This window comes from Pristiophorus japonicus, chromosome 1 (genome assembly GCF_044704955.1).
Source record: "Pristiophorus japonicus isolate sPriJap1 chromosome 1, sPriJap1.hap1, whole genome shotgun sequence".
NCBI lineage: Eukaryota > Metazoa > Chordata > Chondrichthyes > Pristiophoridae > Pristiophorus > Pristiophorus japonicus.
Genome location: NC_091977.1, coordinates 493,069,705 through 493,083,356, shown reverse-complemented (window position 1 = coordinate 493,083,356; position 13,652 = coordinate 493,069,705).

Sequence of the window (13,652 nt, the reverse complement as noted above, 5' to 3'; positions counted from 1 at the left end):
GCATCTTACTAGGAAACTAGGGCAAGCCAATTAGTTTTTGCTGCTGTGCAGATTGTGCCAAAATTGATTATAGGACTCCAGTTATTTTTTGAATTGCAACATCTCGGTTCAGCAGGATAGGAGATGAAAATAAGATCGTAAAGTGACAACTTTACAGGGAGCTCAGAGAGAAACAAGCCACCTTAGTGTAAGCTGCACCATGGCAGTCAGCAAGACAGGTTAAAAGTAATATCCACCTGGCACTTTAGATAGGGAGCTGCTACGATCAACCTCTAATAGAAAACTTTTGAAAGGAAATATAATGATCTACTGTGTTTTTTTTTGTGTTTTGTTTTGTTTTTTGCTTTTTTTTTGCTCAGCTCATGGGCTTGGCAATTCCTTGCAGGTCGGTGTGCTACCGACGTCCGCCCATCAGACTGGCCCTTGTGCTGACCCTGTCATGTATGTATGCTTGGGGTTACTAGCCATCAGGTGGCGCAACTGTCGGAGGTCATTGGGCTGTACGCACGTGTGTGCGGCCCAGGTATAAAAGGCAAGCCATCATGTAATGTAGTCATTTTGGGCCCTAATAAAGCAGAGCCAGGTTTGTACCTGTGTTACTTTACAGTATTCAGTCTATCGAGTTATTACACACATAACATTTGGCGACGAGGTAACTTTAGAAACTCCGCATGCAAAAATGAGCACAATTGGAATTCTGTAGAGATTTGTGAAGGGAGAGGACTGGGCAGATTTTGTAGCTCGCCTGGACCAGTACTTCGTGGCCAAAAAAATGGAGGAACCCACTGACGCAGTCAGGCGCAGGGTGGTCTTCCTCACAGTTTGCAGTCCGAAAATCTATGGACTCATAAAGAATCTTCTCTCGCCTGCAAATCCAATGGACAAGGACTATGATGAATTGTGTGCTCTGGTACATGACCATCTCAAACTAGAAGAAGGCATCAACATCTCACGATATCGATTCTACACGCATGTTCGTTCTGAGGGTCAGGATGTCTCGGAATTCATTGCCGACCTAAGACGTCTAGCTGGACTGTGTAAGTTCGAAAACATGTTGGGAGACATGCTGCAGGACTTCTCTGTAATTGGCATCAATCACAAGGTGATCCTGCGTAAGCTACTGGTGGCGGAGATGCTGGATTTGAGCAAGGCCATCACGATTGCCCAGGCATGCATGACAACGGACAAAAACTTAAAGCAGATATCATTGAAAAATCGGAACTCAGCAAGTACTGTAAACAAGATTGTATCGTTGTTTTGCAGAGCTGCATATAGCAGGACCTACTCGACTGCGTACACGAAACCTATGGCTGCCCAAAGTCCACCAATGGGAATGAATCCGATTTCACCGTGTTGGCATTGTGGGGGCAATCATCAGCCTCATCAGTATCAGTTTAAATAGTACATTTGTAAAGGCTGTTTGAGAGTGGGGCATCTCCAGCACATGTGTCCACAATTGAGCAAGCGTGCTGTGACATGCCATGTGGAGGATGATGACCAGTATAGCGCAGATGCGGATATGCAATCCGAGATACCAGAGGAGGAAGTGTATGGACTGTATTTGCTCCTAACAAAGAGCCAATCGAGAATGATTAATGTGAAACTTAATGGTGTGCTGGTACTGATGGAATTCGAAACGGGTGCGAGTCAATCAATAATGAGCCAGAGGACATTCGACAAGCTATGGGATACTAAGGCTGTGAGGCCTAAGCTGAGTCCAGTCAACGCTAAGTTGCGCACGTACACTAAAGAACTCATAACGGTTATTGGCAGTGCAGTAGTCAAGGTGTCGTATGAAGGTGCGGTTCATGCTTTACCGTTATGGATTGTTCCAGGCAATAGTCCAATGCTGTTCGGCAGGAATTGTCTAGAAAAAATCAAATGGAATTGGAACGCAATCAAAGCGTTGTCGTCGGAGGATGATACTCCATGTTCTCAAGTGCTGAGCAAGTTTTCCTCGCTGTTTGAATCAGGCATCGGCAAATTCAGAGGAGCCAAGGTACAGATCCACGTGGACTCGGATGCAAGACCCGTCCATCATAAGGCTCGGGCAGTTCCGTACATGATGAGGGAGAAGGTCGAAATCGAACTGGACAGACTTCAGCGTGAAGGGGTCATATCTCCAGTCAAATTTAACGAATGGGCCAGCTCCATTGTTCCTGTGTTGAAGAGTGATGGCACTGTCAGGATTTGTGGAGACTGCAAGGTTATGATGAACCGAATGTCGAAACAGGAGCAATACCTGTCACCGAAGGCTGATGACCTGTTTGCAACGCTAGCCGGGGGGAAGTCGTTCACTAAACTGGATCTGACGTCGGCCTACATGACAGAGGAGCTGGTTGAGATGTTGAATAAACTTACGTGCATCAACGCTCATAAAGGACTGTTTATCTACAACAGTGTCCTTCCGGAATTCACTCGGCTGCAGCCATATTTCAGAGGAACATGGAGAGTCTACTGAAGTCCGTCCCAAGAACCGTCGTGTTCCTAGTTGACATCCTGGTCACAGGTCGTGACACCGCCGAACATCTGAACAACCTGGAAGAGGTACTACATTGTCTGGACAAAGTGGGACTCAGACTGAAACACTCAAAGTGCGTCTTCATGGCACCGGAAGTCGAATTCCTGGGGAGAAAAATTGCTGCTGACGGCCTCAGGCCTACGGACTCGAAAACCAAGGCTATCAAAAATGCAGCCAAGCCTCAGAATGTGACGGAACTGTATTCGTTCCTTGGTCTACTCAACTACTTCGGTAATTTCCTATCTAGATTGAGCACTTCATTAGAGCCACTGCACATGCTGCTAAGAAAAGGCAACAACTGGGTTTGGGGTGCATCTCAAAATAGAACTTTTGAGAAAGCTATTAATCTGCTTTGCTCTAACAAGCTGCTGGTTCATTATGATACGTGTAAGCATCTAGTATTGGCCTGTGATGCTTCGTCATATGGAGTTGGTTGCGTGCTCTAACAAGCTAATGAGTCGGGTAAACTACAACCTGTTGCTATGCTTCTAAAAGTTTGTCAAAGGCGGAAAGAGCCTACAGCATGGTAGAAAAAGAAGCATTAACCTCTGTGTGTGGGGTTAAAAAGATGCATCAGTACCTGTTTGGTCTTCGGTTTTATTGTGTTCCTAACACAGATAAGACTGCACACAGGAAAGTTAAAGTAACAATGACCTCAGTCTTTATTAAGACACTCCAGAGTGAGGAACAGTCCTTAAGAACCGGCTTATATACAGTGCTCCCAAGGGATGCGGAACATGGGAGTGCATGCTTTACAGATACACAACGTTACTCCCCTGCAAAGTCAAAATGAAAACTACAAGGTGAGGTGGTCGGGAGCCTTTCTTTCCCTGGTGGACCGCCTCGGTACAAATGTCTGTCTGGTATGTTGGCTGTGCCCTCGCTGGGCTGGTGTGTTGTTGGCCCTGCAGGGCTGCTGGGTGAGCCTGGCTTTGCTGGGCTGTTGGGCATGATGGGTTCGATTTCCTGGTCCGGGGTGGTGTCGTTGATCCTTTGGGTGTGTGTTGTGGACTCCAAAAAGGTGGTGTCTGCTGTGGGTTGTTCAGGGCAGTCTGTGAACTGCAGCCTCATTTGGTCCAGGTGCTTTCTGCAAATTTGTCCATTGTCTAGTTTGACTACAAACACCCTACTCCCTTCTTTTGCTATGACCGTGCCCGCGATCCACTTGGGACCATGTCCATAGTTTAGCATATACACAGGGTCATTCAGATCAATTTCCCATGACACAGTGGCGCGACCATCGTTTACATTTTGTTGCTGCCGCCTGCTCTCTACCTGATCATGTAGGTTGGGGTGAACCAGCGAGAGTCTGGTTTTAAGTGTCCTTTTCATAAGTAGCTCAACCGGGGGCACCCCTGTGAGCAAGTGGGGTCTCGTGCGGTAGCTGAGCAGTGCTCGGGAAAGGTGGGCTTGGAGTGAGCCTTCTGTGACTCGTTTAAGGCTCTGTTTGATTGTTTGTACTGCCCACTCTGCCTGCCCATTAGAGGCTGGTTTAAACGGGGCCAAAGTGACATGTTTGATCCCATTACGGTTCATGAATTCTTTTAAATTCGGCACTAGTGAAATATGGCCCGTTGTCACTGACCAGTATGTCAGGCAGGCCGTGGGTGGCAAACATGGCCCTCAGGCTTTCAATGGTGGTGGTGGCGGTGCTTCCCGACATTATTTCACATTCAATCCATTTTGAAAAAGCATCCACCACCACCAGGAACATTTTACCGCATAATCGACATGGATCCTCGACCATGGTCTGAAGGGCCAGGACCACAAACTTAGTGGTACCTCTCTGGGCGCGTTGCACAACTGAGTGCACACGCTGCATTGCCGTACACAGGACTCAAAGTCAGAGTCGATACCGGGCCACCACATGTGGGATCTGGCTATCGCTTTCATCATTACTATACCCGGGTGTGTACTGTGGAGATCCGAGATGAACGTCTCCCTGCCCTTTTTGGGTAGTACTACATGGTTACCCTACATGGACAGCTCGTCCTTTCGCCGCTGGAATGGCTTGATTACCTCTTGCATTTCAACGGGGATGCTGGCCCAGCTCCCATGCAGTACACAGTTTTTTACTAGGGACAGCAGAGGATCTTGGCTGGTCCAAGTCCTAATCTGGCGAGCCGTGACAGGTGATTTATCATTTTCAAATGCTTCCATGACCATCAACAAGTCTGCGGGCTGCAATACCAATGCATCATCCCGCATCCAGAGGTGGGCACTGACATTATCTGCCTATGATTATGTCATTCGCTATAGACCTGGCACCGAGAATTGTGCCGATGCACTGAGCTGTCTGCCATTGCCCACACCGGAGGTGGAGACGCCACACCCTGCAGACCTACTGTTAGTTATGGATGCTTTTGAAAGTGAAGGAACCCCTGTCACGGCTCAACAAGTAAGACCTGAACCAACCAGGACCCGATATTATCGGTTGTGAAACGTTGTGTCCTTAGTGATGATTGGTCTGCCATACCCAGGCAAATGGGTGATGAGACCAAACCTTACAACCATCGCAAAGACGAACTATCCATTCAGTCAGATTGTTTACTGTGGGGTAATTGTGTTGTTATGCCTAAGAAAGGCAGAGAGTACTTTGTACATGATCTACATAGCACTCATCCTGATATTGTCCTGATAAAAGCCATTGCCAGGTCTCATGTATGGTGGCCTGGAATTGACTCTGATCTGGAATCATGTGTGCATCAGTGCAACACTTGAATGCAGCTAAGTAAAGCACCAGCGGAATCGCCGCTGAGTCTTTTGCAGGTCCCTTCCTGGGAAAGATGTTTTTAGTTGTGGTGGATGCATATTCCAAGTGGATAGAGTGTACAATCATGTCATCCAGTACATCCACAGCTACCATTGAGAGCCTTTGTGTCATGTTTGCCACTCATGGTCTGCCCGACATCATTGTAAGCGACAACGGATCTTGCTAGTCTGGAGTGTCAAGAGTTCATGAAACTCAATGGTATTAAACATGTGAGGTCAGCACCATTCAAACCCGCATTTAATGGTCAAGTAGAGCGTGCTGTCCAAACCATCAAGCAGAGTATGAAACGTGTAACTCAAGGTTCACTGCAGACTCGCTTGTCATGCCTATTGCTTAGTTACAGGACAAGACCCCACATGCTTAGCATGCACAGACTGCTGTGTGACGCGACATTCCTGTTAACGATTCTGTGTATGTACTAAATTATGGTCAATGTCCCAAGTGGATTGTCGGTACTGTTACGGCCAAGGAGGGTAACAGAGTGTTTATCGTTAAGCTCAAGAATGGGCATGCAGGAATCCCAAAAAGTTAGTTTGCAAGTGCAGCAGGTAATCAGGAAGGCGAATGGAACGTTGGCCTTCATTGCGAGAGGGATGGAGTACAAAAGCAGGGAGGTCCTGCTGTAACTGTACACGGTATTGGTGAGGCCGCAACTGGAGTACTGCGTGCAGTTTTGGTCACCTTACTTAAGGAAGGGTATACTAGCCTTGGAGGGGGTACAGAGACGATTCACTAGGCTGATTCCGGAGATGAGGGGGTTACCTTATAATGATAGATTGAGTAGACTGGGTCTTTACTTGTTGGAGTTCAGAAGGATGAGGGGTGATCTTATAGAAACATTTAAAATAATGAAAGGGATAGACAAGATAGAGGCAGAGAGGTTGTTTCCACTGGTCGGGGAGACTAGAACTAGGGGGCACAGCCTCAAAATACGGGGGAGCCAATTTAAAACCGAATTGAGAAGGAATTTCTTCTCCCAGAGGGTTGTGAATCTGTGGAATTCTCTGCCCAAGGAAGCAGTTGAGGCTAGCTCATTGAATGTATTCAAATCACAGATAGATAGATTTTTAACCAATAAGGGAATTAAGGGTTACGGGGAGCGGGCAGGTAAGTGGAGCTGAGTCCACGGCCAGATCAGCCATGATCTTGTTGAGTGGCGGAGCAGGCTCGAGGGGCTAGATGGCCTACTCCTGTTCCTAATTCTTATGTTCTTATGAAACATGTTGATCAGATAAAGCTGCGGCACACGGATGAACTGGAACAAGTTGAGGAAGATACGATCAGTGACCAACCAACCTACCCTCAGTCTCAGAGGACTCCGCTGTCATCAATGAATCTGGACTTTCAATCCCTGACCTGATCACTGCCACTCCCATCAGATCGGCTACCCAGCCCCCAGTCATAACAGACTCAGAACGCTCGCCCAAGGCTGGACTTGAACTGAGACGATCAACTCGGGAGCGGAAAGCCCCGGACCGTCTCAATTTGTAAAAAGACTGTTACTAATATCTTAAAGGGGGATATTGTCATGTATGTATGCTTGGGGTTACTAGCCACCAGCTGGTGCCACTGTGTGCGGCCCAGATAAAAAAGGCAAGCCATCTTGTAATGTAATCACTTTGGGCCCTAATAAAGTAGAGCCAGGTTTGTATCTGTGTTAGTTTACAGTATTCAGTCTATCGAGTTATTGCATACATAACAGACCCCATCCCATATATTTAAATTGGACAAACTGGGGGGAGTCTGATGGGTGGAAGTGTCTGCCCATGGAATTTCAGAGTGATATCTTGCTACTCTGTTGGTGAAAGGCGCTGGAGATTGGTCGAATTGATCGGAGAACAATTCTTTTTATCTCCTGAAGTCCTACGTGGTTTTGTTGCTTCTTTCATAATGGCAGTAGAGGTATAGACACCAAAAGCAAGAAAGTTATGTTAAAAAAAACTTTTTGAGGCTTCAGCTGGAGTATTGTTTCCAATTCTGCACACCACACTTCAGGAAGTATATCAAGGTTTTAGAATGGTATTGGGATGCGGGACTAGAGTTATGTGGATAGATTAGAGATGCTGGGATTGTTCTCCTTACAGCAGAGAAGATTAAGGGGAGGTTTAACAGAGATGTTCAAAATTATGAAGGGTCAAAATAAATAAGGTGAAACGGTTTCCACTGGCAGGAGAGTCATTAACCAGAGGACACAGATTTAAGCTAATTGGCAAAAGAGCCTGAGGGGAGATGAGAATATTTTTTTTACGCAGTGAGTTATTATGATCTGGAATGCACTGCCTCAAGGAATGATTCTATAATTAACCTCTCTGAGATTAATTGTTGCTAGGAAACAGCATTGTGGGCCCCAATTATGCTTGTTGTATGGAAAGTAGGCTTGCATAATGCAGTCATACTGTACGTTGGTTGTGCTATATGTTGGTTGTACTTTATGTTGGTTGTACTGTACGTTGTATTTCCTGTGAACATCATCCTGCCAGTGTCTCCTCTTACATTGAAATCACACTGTTGAAATTCTGCACTGGTCCATGAAAGGGGAGATATCCTGCGGAACCAAGTTCTGACACAAATTCCTCCCTCTCAGCCCCCGATCCAGATTACGTGATTTCCTCAGCAAGAAACAATCCGAATTTTGGGACTATGGTACTTGAGATCATGAAGGCCATGTAGAAGAAACTGTCAGGCAGCATATGAAAATTATAAGCAATGTTTATATAGTAATTGTAATAAAACCAGTTGGTTAAAATAGCAAGTCCCTAACATGGTTTGCGTTCTTTAATTTATGTAACACTTGCCAGCTAAATGCAGATTACTCTTCCTTGCTTTCTCATTCCACCACAAACTGCAGTGGTGGAAGTGCGGCTATTATCTCCTAACACCAAGTTGCATATCGCTCTACTCCTTCCCTCTTTCTTTACCTTTGAACAGGTCACAATTTCCACCATTTCTTCAAAACTCTCATCTATCATCAGGCTACGTTTAAAAAAAAAATTATTCTTGGGATGTGGGTGTTGTCGGCAAAGCCGGCATTTATTGCCTATCTCTAGTTTACCTTGAGAAGATGGTGAGTATGCCTTCTTCTTGAAGGTGCTCCCACACAAGTCCCGGGTGTTTTCTTCTCTGAAATCTCTGCCTGCACTAAGAGACTTCTCAATGTCCATCTAATTCATCCTCTCTGACTTCCAATGACTTCCTTGCCTTCTTTGTTTCCCTGAACTTCATCTTCCACATCTATTCCCTGCCCATGCACATGCCCACCCCTTTGATCTCATCAAGGTAAAGGGGATCGAAATCGCCAAGATCTTTATGACTGGCAACGTTCTCTCAACGCAGCGGATTTGTAATATGGGTTTCACATTTTTATTATGTAATACTGGTATGATAAAGATAGTGATTGTGAATACCTTGTACAATACTGTGCAATATCACAGACTTTCTCATCTCCTGACATATCACGCTAACAACCAAATCTCCTCTACTTTGATCCAGATTCCTTGGGGAAAAATGCCCTCTAACTCTCATTAACCTTCTCAAAACCAACCTTCCCCTTTTACCTTTAAAGATATTGATGCTTCCATTGATCACCACCATTGCTACCTTCCCTCACTAATAGATCCCAGATCGTCTCTATCTCCTGTTGTTTTTCCTGGTACAACAGCTAACTCTGGGTCTAACATCTGTAGGCCGAAAGTTCAAATGCACTTGGCAAGAGATCAATTGTCTGAATACCTCAAGATTTCTTGCCGCTTCCTCTTCAAGATTAAATCAGATATTCTGTAGACCCCTATGCAGCCACTTTTCTTTAAGTTGTTGAACACTACCAGTAAGGGAAAGATGTGCCATTCGTGATCTCCTGTCCATATACTGAGCAGCAATACCTACATGCTTTATAGCGATTGAGTAGATTCAGTCCTGATATATGTTACATAGAGTTCACACAGTTTATATGATATAAACTGCAGCCCATTCATATTATATGAAATTATATAGTTATTGCAGATAATAAACTATATATAACCTGAAAATAAAAATTACATGGCCACTATATATTGCATAGAATTTACATTTACTGTATATAAATTGAAGTTATATATTATATATTACATTCATGGTATGTGCTGACTTATACAATCTTGGCTGGGATAGTATAGTGGGTACTATAATTGACCGGAATCTCCCCAGATAAGAGAGGGATGAAGCACCTGGCCAGGGCTACCTTCCTGAGTGTTGCGTAGGTCAGGAAACATCCTGCAGTCGTGCAAGCCATGAAGCAGTAATTCTATGTAATTCTATGCCAGAGATGAAGAGGAGACAGCCTAAAAGTGAGCCCTAGGCCATAAATCAGAAACACTCACAGGGTTAGAGTGTAGAGTGCAATAAAATTAAACACAGACAGGAAAAAAAACAATACTTTGAAGGTGGGGTGGAGAGGCGGGAGATGACAGAATTAAGCCTGCAGTGAAATCCATTGGCGGTCTGCAGGGTCATTTCACTCAGAAGTCTGTTCCATGCTTTATGACAATAACAGCACAAATTTCAACCAGACAGGGGCAGATTAAACAAGAATGAAAGTGACTCTCAGTATATCTGAGCAGACAAGGCCGTGATAGATCCCCAGTAGCATGGAACACTACACCAATATCTGGTCACCAGCAATAATTTTTTTTCATGTACTTATGTTTTAGTGCTCACAAAGACAAGTGGATCCTTGTCTTTGATTGGAGAGCTTTTGGACAAGTTCAGTTATCGCCTTGAAAACTCTGTTTAACAGCCACCATGTTGACCTGTTGAGAAGAGTTTGTGTTGTTCTCAATGCAGCATAAGCTTGAACTTCCACAATGTGTCTTTTTTTGGTCCAACTTTCTGAGAAAATTAATAGCAAAGACCAAAACTAAAAAATAGATGAACCAGTACATCTGGCTCTCACAGAGAAAGGCATTACATTTTAAAATAAAATTCTGTAGATCACTTTTTTCTCCCAGTATTCTCCCCTTCTTGAAGTTGGTAATGCCTCACTGCAATATGGTTCCACAGGAACCAGCTGTTGTCTAATAGTTCACACATTCTTCCTGCGTGAGACAGTGAGTATCAACGGGCATGCAACTGTGGCGGGCAAACCACATCTTATGTCTATACATGAGCTCTTTCCAGCAGGGATCACTGGATAGAGATTAGGAACAGGAACTGTGGCCAATTCTCCTCTTGATAACACACACAGGCTGTGGTCAATCGTAGAACCTTTAACCACTCTGGCTGAAATCAGCTAGCTTAGCACAGGCTGGACAACTGAACCTGCAACCTCACTGATGTGAAAGGGTTACCGACTTACCGGGTAGACTCACTCAGCTGCTGGTAGACCACAGTAGCTTTGTTTTAACAACCACTGTCAGCTCTGTATCTTTATTTTGTCTCTTCCTGTGAAGAAGTGCCTGGCCTTCACTTGGCAACTGTTCAGGGTGGTGCATTGGAATCAAAAGTTCTACATTTGTGGGTCATGTGATGTCGCCCGTCACTCCACGGTGCAGTGACTTAAAGTTTCCTACATTACAACAGTGCCTATGCTACATATGTATTTCATTGGCTGTAAAGTACTTTGGGATGTCCTGAGGATGTGAAAGGCTGTATGTAAATACAAGTCTTTCTTTTCTTTTTCTGATCTGAAATATCGCTGGATTGGATCCAACTTAATTCAGGTTCCTTTTGTATTTCAAGTCACCTATTAAAAGATTAACAACAACAACTTGCATTTATATAGCGCATTTAATGTAGTAAAATGTACCAAGGCACTTCACAGGAGTGTTATAAGACAAAAAAATTAAATAAATTTGACACCGAGCCACATAAGAAGAAATTACAACAGGTGACCAAAAGCTTATGGATAATACAAAATGTCTATCACTATAACTATCAATAGGTAGAGAGTTTGACTTTCAAAGAAGGAACTTTCACACCTCAGGATTTTCCAATGTCCTTTACAGCCATTTAAGTACTTTCGAAATGTATTCACTGGTGTAATGTAGGAAAGGCAATAGCCAATTCATTCACAGCAAAGTCCCACAAAAAGCAATGACCAGATAATTTGTTCTAGTGATGTCGATTGAGGGATTAATATTGTGCAGGACACTAAGAAGAACTCCCTTGCTTTTCTTTGAATAGTGCCATGGGATCTCTTGCGCCCAGCTGAGAGGGCAGACGAGACCTCAGTTTACTTTCTCATCTGAAAGATGGTACTTCTCATAGTTCAGCTATCCCTTAGTGCTGCATCGGAATGTCAGCTTAGATTTTTTTGCTCAAGTCTCTGGAGTGGGACTTGAACTCACAACCTTCTGACTTAGAGCCAGAGTGCTACTCCTGAACCACGGTTGAAACTGCCCTTGAAGATGGTGGTGGAAAACAATGCCGCAACGTGACGGAATTATCAAAATTGAATCTGAATTCAACTTTAACCAAATTGGCCTAAACAGGCTTGGACCCACAATTTGGTGGTTAATGCAGGTGTGATGCAAATGAAGGCTTGTCAGCTTGCCCAGATTAGCAGCTGTTTTAGTGTTCACAGTGATTGATGTAGTTCGGGAGTTTGGCCAGATTTCTCAGCATCAGAAAAGCATATAAATCAGGGCCTTGTGAAATCCCTCTATCCTCACCTTCCCCTCGAACACATCAGGCCACGGCTTGGATTCTGACAGCTAGAAACATCTATTTATCAGAATTGGACATGAGGGCTTTACAACTTATGATAAATTAATTCCAGTTTTTAATGGATGGAAAATAAGAGGCACTTCTCTGAGTTCTGGTAAGTGCTACTTAATGCTTAGCCGCTGAGATTTAGAAATTCCTCTCAGATAGACTATTGGCTGAGGAGGAGCTGTGCTGCACTAAGGGTAATTTTGTGCTCTGTGGATTCATGCTCATTAAGGAGTGAATTCAGACTGCCCCATTTCACTGAAAAGCCTTACAACCATCAGATAGAGGAGAGTTTCAACCCCTTAGTCTGCATGATTCAAACTTAGGTCCCATAGGTGAAAGGACATTGAGAAAAGATTTATTTTGTAGTTAAATGTTTATGAAGCAGATACAGTACAGAGAAAATTGTAGCCTAATGGTTATGGTACGGATTAAAGACCCGGATGGTTTAAACTCCACTATAGATCATTGTAAAAGCCGAACTGGTTCATTTCAATCAAATGCTACATGGCCAGCTTTTAGTGTCCTAATTTGTAAACAATCACTACAATAGAAACATAGAAAACATAGAAAATAGGTGCAGGAGTAGGCCATTCGGCCCTTCAAGCCTGTACCACCATTCAATAAGATCATGGCTGCTCAATAATAAGACGAAAATCAGACAGATCCAGCCATTGTAACAGAATGTGTCCTGTCACACTGACAGGAAGACCCACCATATATAAGGTGGGTCTGACTTTAGCTCTAGGTGTTCTCAACATTGACTCCGGGCCCAATGAAGTCTTATGGATTAGGTCAAACAAATTCAAAGAAAACTACCCCTCTCCCCCTTCAATTGATGATTTAGTACTCTGCCATGTTGCACATTACTTGAAGGAAGCTCAACGGGAAGTAAAAGCACAGAAAAAGTCATTGGTGGGCGCAGTCTATAGGCCCCCCCAACAGTAGCTACACTGTTGGACAGAGTATAAATCAAGAAATAATGGAGGCTTGTAATAAAGGAACGGCAATAATCATGGGTGATTTTAACCTTCATATTGATTGGACAAAGCAAATTGGCCAGGGTAGCCTTGAGGAAAAGTTCATAGAGTGTATCTGGGATAGTTTCCTTGAACAGTACATTGTGGAACCAACCAGGGAGCAGGCTATCTTAGATCTGTGTAATGAGACAGGATTAATAAATTATATCATAGTAAAAGATCCTCTAAGAATGAGTGATCATAATATGGTTGAAATTCAAATTCAATTGGAAGGTGAGAAAGTTGGTTCTCAAACCAGGGTCCTAAGCTTAAATAAAGGAGACTACAAAGGTATAAGGGCAGAGTTCGCTAAAGTGGACTGGGAAAATTGACTAAAGAATAGATGAAAGAAGTTGATGAGCAGTGGCAGACATTTAAACAGATATTTTATAACTCGCAAAAATATATCCCAATGAGAAGGAAAGACTGTAAGAAGAGAAGGGTTAACCATCCATGGCTAACTAAGGAAATAAGGGAGGGTATCAAATTGAAAACAAAGGCATACAATGTGGCCAAAACTAGTAGGAGGCCAGAGGATTGGGAATTTTTTAAAAGCCAGCAGAAAACGGCTATAAAAAATGATTAAGAGGGGTAAGATAGATTATGAAAGTAAACTAGCATGAAATATAATAACAGATAATAAGAATTTCTACAG